Genomic DNA, 17,562 nt, shown 5'->3' on the forward strand with positions numbered 1-17,562 from the left:
AATTTTAAAGAATGTATAGGATTAATATATCGCCCAACATTTTCTACTCCCTAATGATGGGTGAAGCATCCACTCAAAATGTTGGTTAATCCTATATACAATTCCATCCTGAAAATTTATTCAATTATTTTAAAGTGTTTTGTTTGGTTAATATAAATAAAAATTAAATCTAACACCATCCTAGATCCATCTTAACACTGGATCTATCAAGCGCGAGAGGGATCAAATATATCGAGGTGAAAATATATTTATTGCGTGCAAAACACGAGGAAATGTTTGCACCTCAAGAGATTTGATCCCTCTCGGTGCTTGATAGATCTAGTGTTAAGATGGATCTAGGTTGGTTTCAGTCGTGTGCAGGCATACAAAATTTGTTGAACATCTAATTATTTTGATCATTTTAAATTATTCTAAATATATCTAAGATTAATTTGGTGAATTAATTTAAAAATTTCTTAGTTACCTTAGTTTATTGAGATGAGAGAGACTGTTAGTAACTTGAATGATGAAATAAAAATTTTGAGTGAAAAGTGTGAATGTAACAATTTTGATTGATAGAAAATGTGAATAATAAGAATGTAGTCAATTACAAACAATCTTCATTGTGATCAATATGAAACTATTTTCTTCTACTGTTCCTATTGTCAGACCTATTACTTTTTCCATTTTATCATATCAATCGTGTGAAAAGAGTAGTTGGAATCATAGACCATTCAAATATCTAACTCGAGCTACTATAGTAAAGAGCATGCTTTGTCTCTGTTTCTCTCCAATATTAATAGTAGTTTTCTCCAAAGTCAATAATTGTGAGTTATGGAGTGTTAAGCCCCAAATAATTTTCAATGGTAGTTATTTTCTATTACCTTTGAACGAAAAGTAATTAACAATTTTGAATGATGGAAAATGGGAATAATAAGAATTAAGCCAATTATAAATAGTTTATAGTTTCAATAAGAAAAAATTTCGGGTAATCAAACATTTTATTTAGGATGAAAATTCAAGTATTGTATTTATGGTTGAATTATTGTAACACATAAGCTAATGCATGTCATGAATGATTTTTATGTGCTTACATTGATGGAGAGAGTGTATGTTTTGACGGTGAGAAGTAGAGACAAGGGGACATAGATATATAGATGTGGGGGGAAAGAGGGAAGAAGAGAGAGGCAAAGATAGGGAGGGAGGAAGAGATATAGATATGGAGAGAGAAATGTTAGAGAAAGAGAGAAGGGGAAGAGAGAGAGAGGGAGGGGAAGAGGGGGGACAGAGAGAGAGCTAGATATATATGGAGAATGAGTGTGCATGTTTAGGGGGTGAGATAGAGAAGGAGAGACAATGAGAGATAGAGATATAGATGGAGGAGGGAGAGATGTGCTTACACTGAAATCAATGCACACTATTAATCTAATTACTTTGCAATTAATGTACATCATACATCTAGTTTCATCAAATGAGAAATCAACATCTACAATAAAATCAATACACGTATTGCAAACAATCAAATATGATTAGAAATCAACTTCAATACTAAAATCCATGCATATAGTGCAAGCAATCAAATATGATTAGACATCAATATCTACACTGAAACAAATGCATCTAATGCAAGAAATCAAATATGAGTAGAAATAAACATCTACGTTGAAATCAATTTATCTAGTGTAAGGTATTAAATAGGATTATAAATTGACATCTACACTGCAGTCAATGCATCTAGTGTAAGAAATCAAATAGGATTAGAAATCAATATCTACACTGAAACCAATACATCATGTGGAAGCAATCAAATAGGATTATAAATCAACATCGACACAAAAATCAATGCATCTGGTGTAAGGTATTAATTAGGATTATACTTTGGAGGGTCTTTGAACAACTCCAAGTTGTTCTCGGAAAGTCAGAAATTTTACTTTCCCAAGGGGTTTTGTCAGAATGTCGGTGACCTTTTCATCTATACCGATATGTTGGAGCCTTATAGCTCCCCGCTGCACCATATCTCGAATATAATGGTATCTGATATCGATATGCTTGGAGCGATCATCAAATACAGGATTCTCTAACAAACGAATCCCACTCTGGTTGTCACAAAGGATCACGGTGGTATCCAATGTAAATCCAAATAGCTCACTGAATAGCTTTCGCAACCAAACTGCCTCACAGGAAGCCATGCTGGCAGCAATATACTCTGCTTCGGCGGTGCTCAAGGCCACCGAATTTTGTTTCTTGCTCATCCAGGATATCAAAGCAGATCCCAAGGAGAAACAACACTCGAAAGTTCTCTTACGGTCCTCCACATTGCCTGCGCAGTCAGCATCTATGTATCCAAATAGTCTCACATCTCCGACAGTGTATCATAACCCATAAGTGATAGTGCCACGAAGATATCTCAGCAGATTCTTGGCACCAATCCAATGTATGTGGTGGGATTCAACCATATGCTGACTCAACGTGTTGACTGCAAAGCATATATCTGGACGGGAGTTCACTAAGAACATTAATGCTCCGACGAGTTGCCGATACTCGGTAGCATTTCGTAAAACAGGTCCAGCAACACTACCGCTTAACTTCTTGAAGTCAAGCTCCATCGACGTAGTTACAGGCTTGCAGTCCACCATACCAAATCTTTCCAATATCTTCACCACATATTTTCCTTGAGATAGGAAAGTTTCTCTTGGCTTCTGCCACACTTCAAGTCCTAGGAAGTAGTGCATCAGTCCTAGGTCCTTCATTTCAAATTAAGAAGACAACTCCCTATTACATTTGAGAATGAGAGGGTCTGCACCTATTAGAAAGAGGTGATCCACATACAATACCAGTATGAGAGGTTTATCATCTTCAACCTTAAAGTAAAGGTTAGGATCAGCTTCACTCCTAGTGAATCCCCGCTTCATCAAGTAGCTATCGATCCTCTCATACCATGCTCAGGGTGCTTGCTTCAGCCCATAGAGAGCCTTCTTCAACCTGCATACATGAGATTTTCGATCATAAATTTCAAATCCTTCGGGTTGCTCCACGTAAACCTCTTCTTTGATCGAGTCGTGCAAGAATGCAGTCTTGACATCCATCTGATGTAGGTTCCATCCTTGTGAAGCGGCAAGGGCTATGATCGAGCGGATGGTCGTATATCTGGCAACAGGTGCAAATATCTCATCATAGTCTATACCTTCCTTCTGGGAGAAACCACGAGCAACAAAACGAGCCTTATACTTTTCCGTACTTCCATCTGCTGCATGCTTTATCTTGTAAAGCCATTTGGAAGTAACAACTGTCTTGTCCTGGGGTCTGGGAACTACTTCCCAAATATCATTCTTCATGATAGACTCATATTCTTCGGTCATAGCATCCTTCCATACTTTATGCTTGACGACACCTGAGAATGATGAAGGCTCATTTTGTATGATCGTGCTCATGATGTTCAGGTATCCCTGATACCGATTAGGTTTCTTACTTTCAAGAAAGGTTCCTCAGGGTGCAACATGTCCTTCAGCATCATCAAGTAGACCCCCTAAGCCATGAAGGCCTCTTCCTAGAAGAGGAAGGTTCATATGGAGGAGGATCAATCGGATCTATGGGTTCTTCTACATCAAGCATTGATTAATCATCCTTTTCTTTCGATTCCTTGGTGTCGGCTTTTTGAGAGCTCCTCAAAGTCGGAAGATTGTTCACCTTGCTGAGAGCCATATATTCGTCAAAGGTGACATCATGACTAATTACGACTTCCCTTTGACCGGCTACATAGATTCTATAGCCTTTAGTATTTTCACCATAGCCCACCAAAATTCCCTTCTTTCCAGATGCACCCAATTTATTTCTTTTCTCTTTCGGCACATGAAAATATACAAGGGTTCCAAAAATTCTAAAATGAGAAACATCAGGTTTCTTATCGGTGAACTTTTCTTCAGGAGTCTTGGAACCCAATGCTTGATGAGGGCATCGATTTTGTACATATACGGTAGTGTTTGCAGCTTCAGCCCATAGAAACTTCGGAAGTCTTTGATCATGTAGCATGGCCTGGACAACTTCCATAATTGTGCGGTTCTTCCTTTCTGCCACACCATTCTGTTCAGGAGTATATGGTGTAGTAGTCTTCCTCTTGATGCCAACGTCTTTAAAAAAATCATGGAACTCATTAGATTCATATTCAGTCCCATTATTAGTTCTTAAGATCTTGATCTTCTTTTCGGTTTGATTCTCGATTAGGGCTTTGAAGTGTCGAAACCAAGGGAACACTTCATCACACTTCATCCTTCTTTTTCAAGAAGTATATCTAGGTCTTTCGAGAATAGTCATCTATAAAAGTGAGATAATATGAATATAATCCCAAGGAGTTCACATGCATCATACCTAATATGTTTGAGTGAACTAGTTGTAATTTATCGGAGGTCTTGATTTGACTTGAAGGGAATGGTCCCATTTTGAGCTTTCCTTCAGCACATCTCGGACATACACCTTCTTTATCTACTTGGAATTCAGGCATCCCTGTTACCATCTGTCTTACATCGGGTAGAGCTTTGTAATGAAGGTGGGCAAACCTCCGATGCCAAAGTTCGGACTGAAGCGTTGTGTCACAAGACATGACACCTAGCGGACGTCCACCGAACTGATATAAAGAATCAACTCGAAACCCAAGAGTTAAAGCATATTTAACATTATTTTTCCATATACGTACCTTACCATCGCTAAAGGTTACCTTATAGCCTTTGTCTTCCATTGCTGAGATGGATACCAGGTTCTTTTTGAGATCAGGTACATATAATACATCTTGTAAGTGAATCATATTACCTTGATTCAATTTTAGAAAAACGTTGCCTACACCTTTCACTGGGTATTTCATGTCATCTCCAAGGAAAATTTCCAGGTTAGTTTCTTTCTCTACCAGATTATAGAGTACTTCTTTGTAACCAACGAAGTGTCTTGAGGCACCACTATCAATGAGCCAAATTCCCATTGAGTCCGAAGGAGCGGAGGTAGATAGAGCAACTGGTAGATAATATTCAGCCTGCTTATTGTCAACAGTGTTAAATTCATACCTGGAATTTCTAGCCTTCTTGAATGGTTGCCCTCTTCCTTGATTTCCCGCATTCCTTTTACCTTTGCTGTTGAATTTTCCATTCCTTCGATTACCATGAGAGGGATTTTGATCATCGTCACGGTGAGAGTCCTTTCTATCAGGGCATTCCCTTGCATAGTGACCTGCTTTATTGTAAACGAAACATCGTCCTTTTCTTCCACCCTTAAATTTAGCCTTTCTTTTCGATTTAGACCCAGAATTATTTCTTTTCTTAGCATGAGAAGAAAGAGCAGCAGGAGGACCTTTAGGCAAGGGCATTTCCTGCTCTTCTACCCTTGCTTCTTCTTGAATGCATCTAGCCATTAATTCCTCGAAACCAGGAATTACATTATTGTTCAGAAGAGTAGTCCTGAACACATACCATTCAAATGGTAATCCTCCAAGAGTTGTGAGTACCATTTCTTTGTCAGTAATAGTTTCCCTAATAGATAGGAGATCGTTCTTGATCTCGGTGATTCTTAAGAAGTATGCTTGCATACTTTCATCTTTACCCTTCTTGATTTCCCTCAGCTTATTTCTAAGAAACAAAACTTGATTTGCATCATTAACTTTAAATAAACTCACCAGTTTATCGTATATTTCCTTGGAGGTGTCTAGATCAGAGATGTAGGCCACCAAGCGCTTGTCGATAGAGTCCCAGATGATCTTCTTCGCTTTAATTTCTCTGTTCTTCCATTTGTTCCTAGCAGCAGGAGGGGCATTTGATGGAGGCTCAACAATATTACCTCTTACGTGACCCAACACTCCTTGATCCTCTAGGGTTAGATTGATAGACATCTTCCATCTGTGATAGTCAGCTTTTTCACGGAGCTTGTCTTCGGCAGGGAAGAGTGTTGAGGACCCCATAGTTCTTTTAGGATAGCCTTGCCAATCTTCTCTTTGATGATTGCTCTTGCTCTTGCTCTTGCTCAGGCTTTGTCTTCACCTCAGCTCTGATTCCATGTTAAGTTATGGTATGTTCTATGCTTATAACATTTTACTTCTTTTTCTTATTATATTCCACAGATTAGCAATCACATGTACATAAAGTAAAGTGCAGATAGAACATTAAATGATCGACAGAAAACAAGCCAAGACAAGAGACACAAGATGTGGCAACTAGCCAGGGACAAACCCCACAATGTGTGGGGAAACCCTTTGATCAAATATTATTTTATCTTCAATAATTCAGCAGAGAGAAATAGTACAATAAATCTGATTCATATCAGCAGTAGAAAACCTTATATCAGCAACATCAGCATTAGCGGCTTCATTATCAAAGTAGGGAAAACAATATCTCACAAACTGACCATCGGATCGACTTGATTCCACCACCAAAAGTTGCGGCTTCAAGAGGAGATCTAGATGGACCTATAGCGCAGTTCTAAAGAGGAGATCTTCTAGGCCACGCAGGTCAATCTTTACTTCTGCAGTTACAGCTTAAGTTTCAGTAGATTCCGGCTTCACATGTGTGAGAGAGAGACCCTTTTCTGCGCAGTAGAGAAGAGACTCATTTCTGCGCAGTAGATAGAGAGATATGTGATGAGATGAGTGAGTCCAAATGAGGAAAAGTCCTCTTGTATATATACACAACGTTGGTGGGTGAATAGATGCGACTCTTGGGCTTCTGAGCCTACATGAGTTGTAGGTCGGCTTGATAATAATTCCATAATCAAAATAAATTCATATCTCCATGAATACTTATCAGAATTGGATGATATTTATATCAATCCTAAACCTCTCGACGAGAGGAATCTAATAAAAATATTATCATGTAGTGCCCACTCTAGTCTCCTGACCCTAATACGACATTATCTTAGACACTCTATTCTTCGAGGACCTCAGATTGAGGATCTGGACCCATGACACTATTATTGGCGATTGAGATATTCATGGTTGTGATGTTATGAATGCTTTCCATTGATATTATGGTAGCATGAATGGTTATGTATCTTATCTATCAGTATTCTGATGATTGCAATATTAAATAGTTAAGTTGGTCTCTATTTGAAATTATGACGAGGGTAGTAAAGAATATGTATGCGCTCTACTAAAAGCATAATGAGGATAAATTTTATGGATAGGTATATTTCTACGATGTTACGATATTGATAGCTTAATGAATATGTATGTCTCGATTGATGATTATTGATGATAGCCATGAGGGATGTGTCCCCTATGTTACCTACTTCCTTTAGTTCAGACTTACAATGGACAATTATGTGAATGACCAGGAATTGTTAATGATGCTATTATGATAATTGACTAACATTGAGAAACCGTGTTACTGATGATTATTGAGTATGGTAGGGAACCATCAGAGGCACTCGCATATGACGAGTTGATGACACCTGGTTTGACGAAAATTCATATTATTTTATCTTTGAAAGTCTAAGTCGATCTTAGAATCTGCCATATATGTTTAACTATATTCTGATGATATATTAATGGTTGCAGACACAGATTAGTTGCTTGACCGAATGACTCACATATGGGTGATGGGGTTGTACAAGTGGATGGAACTCAGGGAAAATTTTAAGAACCCCCCCTAAATTTATAAATATAATAAATGGGCGAATCTCCATGGTATATAGGAAAAATGGAAGGCGATTTTATCAATAATATAATATGTATATATAATTTTTTGGCGAATCTCTCACCAAGCATGGCGAATATTTTACTCAATTATAAAATCTTGTAAGATGTTGGCGAGTCTTTCACTAAATAATAAAACTTTGTAAAGTCCTAGTGAATCTTAGCATAGGCTACATGCTAGTTTAATTCCCCCATTTAAATAGGCTACATTCCAGGTGAATACCATGGGTAAATACCATGTGCCATTTTGGTGAATACCATGGGTCAATACCATGTGCCATTTTTCTTTTTATTAATTCTAATATTAGGGTTAATAATGGTTTTTTGCATGGTATTAATAAGAATCTAGTCCATGGTATTTGTTCCATAGTATTTTGGCCATAGGTTTCACCTAAATATAACCCATTTTTTGAGTGTTCGTAAATATAAGGTGACTTATGGAGTAAATATAAAAAAATGTTTTATTTGTTTACCATACCTCTCGTTTATTTATATTTTTATTAATTTACCATACCTCTTTTACAAATATGGTATTTGGCCCATAGGATTCACTTAAATAAAACCTCTTTCTTGAGCCTTCATAAATAGAACGAGGGTTATGGACTAAATATAAAAAGAGGTTTTATTTATTTACGATACGTCTAGTTTATTTATATTTTTATTTATTTACCATACCATTTGAGTAAGTATAAAAAGACGTTTTATTTATTTACCATACCTCCACTTTACTTATATTTTTATTTGTTCACACCCTTACATGTATATAAGGTGACTTATGGAGTAAATATAAAAAATGTTTTATTTATTTACCATACCTCTCATTTATTTATATTTTTATTAATTTACCATATCTCTTTTATAAATATGGTATTTGGCCCATAAGATTCACTTAAATAAAACCTATTCTTGAAAATGGGCGAATGGATTCACTTAAATAAAACTTATTCTTGAAAATGGGCGAATGGAAGATTGTAAGTCCTAATTTCAAGGGCTAAATTTACCTTTTTTACCTCTCCCTTAAAATAAGGTGGGCTATTTGAGGTGATTTGTAAACATGTACTATGATACAAAATATTCGCCCACTAAAAATTTAAAACCCCTTAATTTCTCCAAAGGGCGAACATTCGGCCCTAAAATTATCCTTGATGGAACTACATGGGAGGGGTGGGACAAAGTCCCTGAGCCCACCCACTAGCACTCCCGCCATGACTTGGGCTGGAAGGGTTGAAGCACCTTCACCTTGAAGATCACGATGCCATGAGGGAAGGTTCCAAAGTTGGGTCGCTCATGAGGACTTTACCGGGGGGCGCGCATCAAGGCGGATTCCTTGATCCCCGACACCATTAGTCTCACTGTAGCAGGCAGCATAAGAGATGATAGTGGTCTATGACGTTGCACTATATTTTCCCCTCGTAATCACTGGATGATTGAAGGGCAAGAGGTGTGGCACCCTTGGAACTTCAGGGGAATTTCTTGAAGGGCACGACCAACTTGGCACCCTTGGCATCACAAATAAACTATTAGGTGTGGCACCCTTGGAACTTCTAGGGAAGTTCTTGAAGGGCACAACCAAACTGGCACCCTTGACATCACAAATAAACTATTAGGTGTGGCACCCTTGGAACTTCTAGGGAAGTTCTTGAAGGGCACAACCAAACTGGCACCCTTGACATCACAAATAAGCTATTAGGTGTGGCACCCTTGGAACTTCTAGGGAAGTTCTTGAAGGGCACAACCAAAGCTTGGCATCCTTGGAATCATTAAAAATAAATAATAATAAATAAATATAAGCAAGGAATGAAAACTAGGTAAAGTTACATCAAGGGTAAATGATGATTAGAAACCAATGTAATTAAATCAAAAATAAAACTTGGAATAAGGAGGATCATAGGAAGAATTAAAATAGAGTACCTTAAAAACTCTACCCTTCCCATTTTGGAAAATACTAGGAAGATTATGTGGTTTAATTAGGAAAAAGGGGAAAGACAAACATAATGGTAAGGATAAAGATTAATCCTAAACCAATTTAAACCTAATTAATAAAAGGGGAAGGTGAATTAAAATGAGAATAATAAATTAAATTTAGAGAAATGTAGAAAAGTTCCATGTGTCAACAACCAACATAAGAATATCCATCTAGGAGATAACCTGAGTTAAATTAGGGAGTAGAATGGGGATAAAATCTTGACTCATTAATTGAATTCAAGTAATGAACACAAATTAAGGAATAAAAGGGGGGAATAAAGAGACAACTAGGAGAAGAAATAGGAATCTTGTTGAGGTGAGGAAAATATTAGTTTCAAATAAAAATTTAAGTAAATAATTTTGGGAGACCCTTGATGTGAGAATGACACATGGGTGGGTGAATAATCAAGCTATTGAATTATAAAAAAATAATTAATTATGCATGACATGACAAGTGTCACCTATGAGGACTCCTATAAAAGAAGGGGCAAGCCATGGAAGAAGGGACTTTTTGGGAACGCTATTGTTGGATGGATGAGATGTTGTGAGAGCAGCGATTACGAAGCTATAGTGAGTTTGGTGAGGTAGAGGATTTAGAGAGGGGACTCTTGAGCCAAGGTGTGCTCTCCTCTACTAGCTAGTGCTTGTCTCCATTATACAACCCCATTGCAGCTCGGGGGTCCGCGGGGAAGAAGAGTACCCAAGGAGTAGGCTGGGAGGTTAACCGGTGGGTCTTCGCATTCGGTTCAAGTGCGTCATCATTCACTTGCGGAGGTGACCAGCTACAAGGGAATACCAGCAACAACAGAGCAAGTGGCCTATGGGCCCATGCATGTATGGCTAGTTTTGTTAAATAATAGGATGAAAATCTCTAACTAATGTGACAACCTCCGACCTCCTCCTTCGTTTATCCCTTGCAATTTCGTCTGGCGGGAATTTAAATAATCAGTATCAGGATTTACACAAAAAATATAAGTTTTCGAGTTCCCAAAAGCCAACACTGTTTTAATCAAAATGAAAGAATATATAGAAAAACATAATCATGAAGTTGTTACAAGCTTTCAGGAATAAAATTCTAACAATATAAACTAAAAATACCTCCTGTATCTCCCAAATAACCTCCGTCGCAATTCTCTAGCATTATTTACAATTGAATAGAGCATTAAAATACAGAATATTAACAAACCGCCGAAAAAAAATAAAAAAAAAAATAACAAAGATGAATACAGATTCCACATGAGCAAGATATAAATACATACCGACTTATTTTCTTCAAGTGCATGAAGTTGCAGTACCCGCCACGATTACAAGTATTCTCTTCATATTGTCTACATGTTGCTTCACGAAAATCAGTAACAGGAGAGAAATCCACTATGATTGGGCGCCCTATTATTCAATTCCAAAATAAAATGATATATTTAGCTTCCACGAAGTGAGGGGAAAAAGTAACAGCAATAATATAATTTAAATAACATAACATTACAGATCTAAGGATCATAGATGTAAAAGCTTAGCTTATACATTTTCAGTGACTAATATTTTTCCATGTTACAGGCATCTCTCATTAAAACCGACCACTGCTACAGATATCTCATTAAAACCGAACTTATTGAAAGTCTGTGATGTGCTAAAAACGAGATAGCTGGTTTTCTAAGCAGAAAAAGGTAGGCATTTCTATAAAATGCATCCAAATACCTCTTGTGCCTCGTCATATACTTACAACTGGGCCTTTAATTTTACTATTTAGAGGAAAAAAAAAACCCTTCCTTTTTCAAGCTTTATATTGATACACATTATCTCCAGAATAGGTCCAGATTATTGTCCGGATATACACGAGGTACAGACTCACAAAAAACCTCAAATATTCCAATCCTCCTAGAGGCCAGACTATTTAACATCCTTTCACACTTAATTGCTAAATTACAACATGCCTTTTCTTCAGATCGAATCAAATACATCTAACTTTTAGTTGTCTGTATCCAACCGAAAAGCTGTTTGTTGAAACTCGAAAAAGCATGGAGCATGCATGCCAAATAGTGGAAAGCAGTACCTTCATTTTTCCAGGTACTCCACTATATCACAAAATAACTGATCATATTCTACTGAATGAATGCTTCTTGTAAGCAATTTTTAGAATGTCGATCAATAAAACAGAATACCAAGGTGTCAGTCGAAAGATATGCATTGCATCTTAAATTTGCGGCATAGATTCTAAAAGCTATACATTAACTCATGCTGGCCTTCATTGGAGAAGCTCATATACTCTGAATTCTCTGTGGCATCGTATTATTCCTGCAGACAGAAAAATCCAGAATAGTGAACCGTTGTCATGCATCTATCGAAATCTGATCTGTAGTTTTTTTTTTATATTACTGTAAAATCATCTTATCAAGAGCTGCCGACGCAGATCATTGAATTTCAGCGTGTTTCTAGTTTTCCATAGAGGTAAAACAGTAATGACAGAAGAGGCAGTACTCCAGTCATGACATTGTAATTTCGACACATGGTTAGACAGGAGTTTCCCACAATATGATATCTGGATTTAACTGTATCAGGATCATAATAAAGGAATGCTTTATAAGGCTATAAATGATCATGGACACTGTTCTTTTGTTCAAGCTTCACTGCAGAATTACTTGAAAACCACATTTGAGAAATATCACTCTCAAAGATGAGCCTTACAATGTCCTTTCCTCCTCTAGAAATGCAAACAATACCATGATCTCGACAAATAGCCCTCACCTGCTCAAGGATCCAAACTCCTGGATTCACAAAAGATTCAAGTAAATCTGCCCCACAAAGTAGCCCTCTAGCATGCAAGGAAGACTCCACTCTCCTAAGAACTACCAAAGTCCGTTGGTAACTGCTTTGCTTTGCCTCCCATGGGTCCACCATTATAAATGATGAATCTTCAGATGCAAGCTGACATAAATTAATTCTATGCTTCGTAGATGCCAGGCCCTTTTTTCCATATGCATCATTGACAGGGGATATGTAACCCCCAAGAACCACATATCCATCTGATAGCAATTGATCCCTAGCCAGTTCAGACATGCGCAAGTGCATATAAGTTGGTGGATTGAAACTGCCTGGTAATAGAAGAACCACTTGCATTCGTTTTTGTTCCAAAGGATCTGTTGTGCATTTTGTATTCAACTGACGAGAAAGTTTCTCCAATGGTAGAGGAACATCCATAGAACCTGAAATTGCTGCAGCAGTCCCGCAACAGTTAGAATTGTCAGATGTTGATTTGAGAAACTTCCACTTCCTCTGACTTGAAGACAACAAAACTTGCCTACTGGGCCACATACCTAAATGAAAAATCTGTTTGAATTAGGAAGAGGACGTCAATTGAAAGCGAATAATGTAACAAATGTCAATGCATCTAATAAACATGACAAGATTCAGTTTAATAATACTGTTGGATATTTACATTGTGGAAACGTGGTTGCCGAACAAGCATGTAGTTATGTTTGAATGTTGGTGCTTCTAGCTTAAATTCAAAATCAACAGTACAAGGTCTAAGTAATCAAATAATCATGTAGTTACGTTCGAGTCTGGAGTTTTCAAACTGAAATTCAGAACCAATTGTGCAAGGTCAAAGTAGTCAAATTCTAAGGCTATCCGCAGGTCAAACTCAAAATCGAGTAAGCTATTTGCAGGCAATTCAATTGAGGTAGGTCGTCCAGATACATTTCCATGAACGGGTGGGTGCCCAAGTTCGACCCCTGAGGCTTTTCCCTGCTCAAATTCAGATCAATTGCACACGGTCAAAGAAGCCAATGGCTATCAATAGGCAATTCAATTGATATAGTTCAGATACATTTCCTGGATCAGCAGATTTTTTTTTTCTTTTTTTTACACATCGTTGCACAGCCGATGAAAATGTCTCGCAAACCATATCTTTGAAGTTTCAAGTTACTCTACAGCTGCATTCCTTTGCTGTTGCGAATGTTGGCAGTAGGTCTCCCACCACAGGGGAGCATGCTACAGACAGTTTAAGGCACACAAAGGTAATTTATGCACATCATTATATTCTTTGGCTGAAATAAACCTCAAGCTGCCTTTAACCAGTTATTCAGTTTTTTTCCTATACTTTCCCCTCAAATTGCTGAATTCTGAGCTTTGCCCCGCTGTAAACAGAATTAGCCACACTTGTTTGGAAGGAGTCTTTCAAACCAAGTCACATGCCCCTGCTGTAGGGCTTGAGACTTGCTTCCATCCAAGTGAGTTTTACTTCTGGAGATACACTTTCTTCCTTAATTGGAGGCATCTTCTTAACTCTTTTGTTCCAGTATTTTTGCGGCCAGAAGGACAAGAAGAAATACAATGTATTCACTAAAGAGTGACCGAGACAAAATCATTTCAGATTAGAGCCTTGCACTCTGGCACCACCAGCAATATCCACCTGCTTTGCTTAGGCCTGTGTCCTCCTGACTACAGCCATTTCCTCCTCTGCCTAATCTACTTGTCTACCCCTACCAGTAAACTAGCTAACCAAAAGTAAACACCCAGTTGTTTTGTTCGAATCGGATTTTGACGATTCATTATGTCAAGGTGTCTTCTGTTCCATCATGGATGAAATAGCAAGATCATTAAATGTTAGCATTTATAATCTAGCCTTAGCAATTATAGTCGTTTCCTGACTTCAGAAATTGCTAAATGTTCCCAAATGTCAGCCAGAATAACCAAAAGTTTGTGCATACGCACCAGCAGTAAAATGAGCTGGGTTATATGATGATTTTGTTCATGAAGTATCACACAATAATTGTTCAAATATGTTACAGCTTCAATGATAAAAAAAATAAAAATTTAACTGACGTATCACTCTCCCTCTCTTGCTTGTCCAACTGACGTATCACTCGGTCCAATCAATTGTATATTCGCAGGCTTATCTTAAATAGTTTCGAAATATAAAAGAACGTTATCGAACCTCAAGGCAATAATATTAGATTTAGTATTTATTATTGTTATTTATTTATTACTTATTATGGTATATATATATATATATATATATATATTTTTTTTTTTTTTTTTTATATATATTTTTAATATAAAAGAACGTTATCCAATAATACTAGATTTGGTATTTATTATTGTGATTTATTAGTTATTATGGTATTTTTTTATTATATTAAATTTGGTATTTATTATTGTGATTTATTTATTAGTTATTATGGTATTTTTTTTAAGTGATTGATTGATGTTTTGATAAATACTTGTTATAATCTATAAATAAGGATTTAGAGAAAGTATTAGTTACTCTGGTATTATCAAAGATATTATAAACATATAAAGACACTGAAAATGGGTGTCTTTTATAAAAGCAAATAAAAATATGACGTGGGTTTAATATATTTAAAAGGAATGTTGAAATTTATCCGGTTTATTAAAGAATTTTAGTATGTGTATGTAAATTTATTTGAAGAGCATATAGTTAATTTAAGATTGACTTCTGTTACATGAAAATGATAGATTTAAAATTGGCTTTTGTTAAATAAAAGGATTCATGTTTATTTGGCAAGAGATTTATCAATAAATAGTGGTGAAACTAGTAAGACACATAGCAATGCTTCAACATAAAAATAAAAAATTATGAAAAGTTATGAAAGGAAATATGTTATTTAAAGCATCTAGCGTAATGAATTAATTAGTTGCAATGTATACTTTGTTATAGATTTTTACTTATTAATTATGTGTATCTAACAAGTGAGCTTATAATGAGAACCACTTATTAGCATGGCTTATAAAGGCATTAACATATGGTGCAAGCCAAGTGTTATAAATGCCCTGAAAGAGGTTTGTAAAGAAATGAGAACAATGAAATTAAAGTCATACTTTAAATTTAAATATTTTGGTCCACAAGATGTAGAGTAGTCAGTTATAAAGGTTAAGATTATTGTTAAGAAATTCCTTGTGTGAGAGGGAATATGTTCCAAGTGCAGACAAACCATTGTGAAATTTCTCATCAAATATTATGGAATTTTCTTATAAAATGTATTTGTCTTGAACATTATTTTTGTAATCTCACCTTTTGTGAAAAAAAAAAATCCTATTGCAAGAGTTCCAAACCCCGAATGAAGACATCCCAATGAAGCAAAAACATTACAAGATATGTTAAGACATATTTTACTAAAATGTGAAGTATTCATACTGAAATTAGAAAACAAAATCATATGACTACTTGTACATTAAGGGAATTATGCCTACCATGAATCTGAGTCCTAACAGTGATGAAATGTTGGAATGACAAGAGTACCCTACTGAGAAACTCTTGTGTTAGTCAAAGTCATGCAAATTCTATACTTCTCTCAAACTTGTGTAGTACATCAGTTTCTAGAAATTACTTGCATATATCAGCGTCTAGAAATCTTGATTATAGTATTATAAAATACATACTTACAAATTTGTTGTATACCTCATCCAATATCAATATCAGGTTCTCGAAATCCTCTTGTATACCTTGTCCAATATCAATATCAATGTCTCGAAATCCTCATTATCAATATCAGTTTCGACATCACTTTCTGAAAATCTTGATTTTAATTTTATAAAATACAGGATCACAAATTCTTGGATGCTTCAATCAATATCAGCATCAATGTTTAGATGCCTCGATCAATATCAGCATCCACTTTCCTTTTTGTAGGTTCTCCCATCCATTCAATGGATGAGTATATAGAGGAAAACAATTTGTCTATCTGTTTTTCATTTTCCATGCTACGCCTTGAAAATTTTTCCCACTCCATTTGATATAGGGAAAAATAGTTCAAAATTTTTCCCAAATTTTCCATTCCTTCGGTGTATCTTTGCACCTTTAGGAGCAATTGCTAGTTTGCATATGATTAGGAAGTAGGGTAGCTGGGTTTGAAGGGATGAAGGTTTGGACTACTCATTCATTGCAAGTGATGATTACGTTCTATGTAGTTAACATTTTTTTTTTCTCTAGATAGTGTGTACCATTAGGTATCCACTAGAAAGGAGTGGTATGTATTTATTTTTAAGTGCTAATGGTAGTCGTACAACATTGAACTTTCAGAACATGGATCATGAAGGTAAATCAAGTCTCTAAGAAGGTGTAGTAGGCATTGTTAGGTCCCCCTAGCAAGCAGTGGCATATGTTATTTTCAAAGTACTGATTGTAGTTCCTAACAAAATTGAAGATTTAGAACATGGTAAACAAAGGTGGATTATGTCATAGGTGAAATATCAAACAATAATTAACACAATTATTATTGACCATTACAAATATTGAAGTCCAAGCTTAAGGTGGGTAGTTCCTCCTATGAAAAAGGCATAGGCACCCCCTATGAATTTGAGTTAATACAAAATTATTGCTATCTTAATTGCATGATTGAATGAATAAAACTAGAGAGATTTCTCCTAAATTAGTCAATTTGTAAATTGAAGGAAGGTAGGTGTTATTAATTGTTGCTTTAATTAGTTGTGATTTTGATTATGATGATTTTGTTGGAAAAGTTTATGTATGACGCTTCCTTTAACTATTAATTTTAATAATATCTATAATGTATGTTCTGTACATTTATACAAAAAGTGGGTTGCAATGTTCCCCAGATATAGTCCTTCAGTTATAACGGAATTCGTGTTATAGATACCTTGGGAAAATTTTAACCTGCCCACCAGAAGGTTGGCAAGAGTTTCAGGAAGGGTTCCTGAGATTAGGTGTCGCCATTTCTCCTTTATGTTCTAAGGACTTCGGTAGTGCCCACTCTAGTTTCCTGACCCTAATACGACATTATCTTAGACACTCTATTCTTCGAGGACCTCAGATTGAGAATCTGGACCCATGACACTATTATTAGCGATTGAGATATTCATGGTTGTGATGTTTATGAATGCTTTCCATTGATATTATGGTAGCATGAATGGTTATGTATCTTATCTATCAATATTCTGATGATTGCAATATTAATAGTTAAGTTGGTCTCTAT

General features: G+C 36.1%; 1 pseudogene; it reads right to left on the reverse strand.

Moving 5' to 3' along the window:
- Window positions 1–12,193: 12,193 nt before the first annotated feature.
- Window positions 12,194–12,805, reverse strand: LOC149166763 (nicotinamide/nicotinic acid mononucleotide adenylyltransferase pseudogene; annotated as a pseudogene).
- Window positions 12,806–17,562: the final 4,757 nt, after the last annotated feature.

This window comes from Pinus tabuliformis, chromosome 5_1 (assembly GCF_031772625.1).
Source record: "Pinus tabuliformis cultivar Carrire ecotype Pingquan chromosome 5_1, CPIR1, whole genome shotgun sequence".
In the NCBI taxonomy this organism is placed as follows: Eukaryota; Viridiplantae; Streptophyta; class Pinopsida; order Pinales; family Pinaceae; genus Pinus; species Pinus tabuliformis.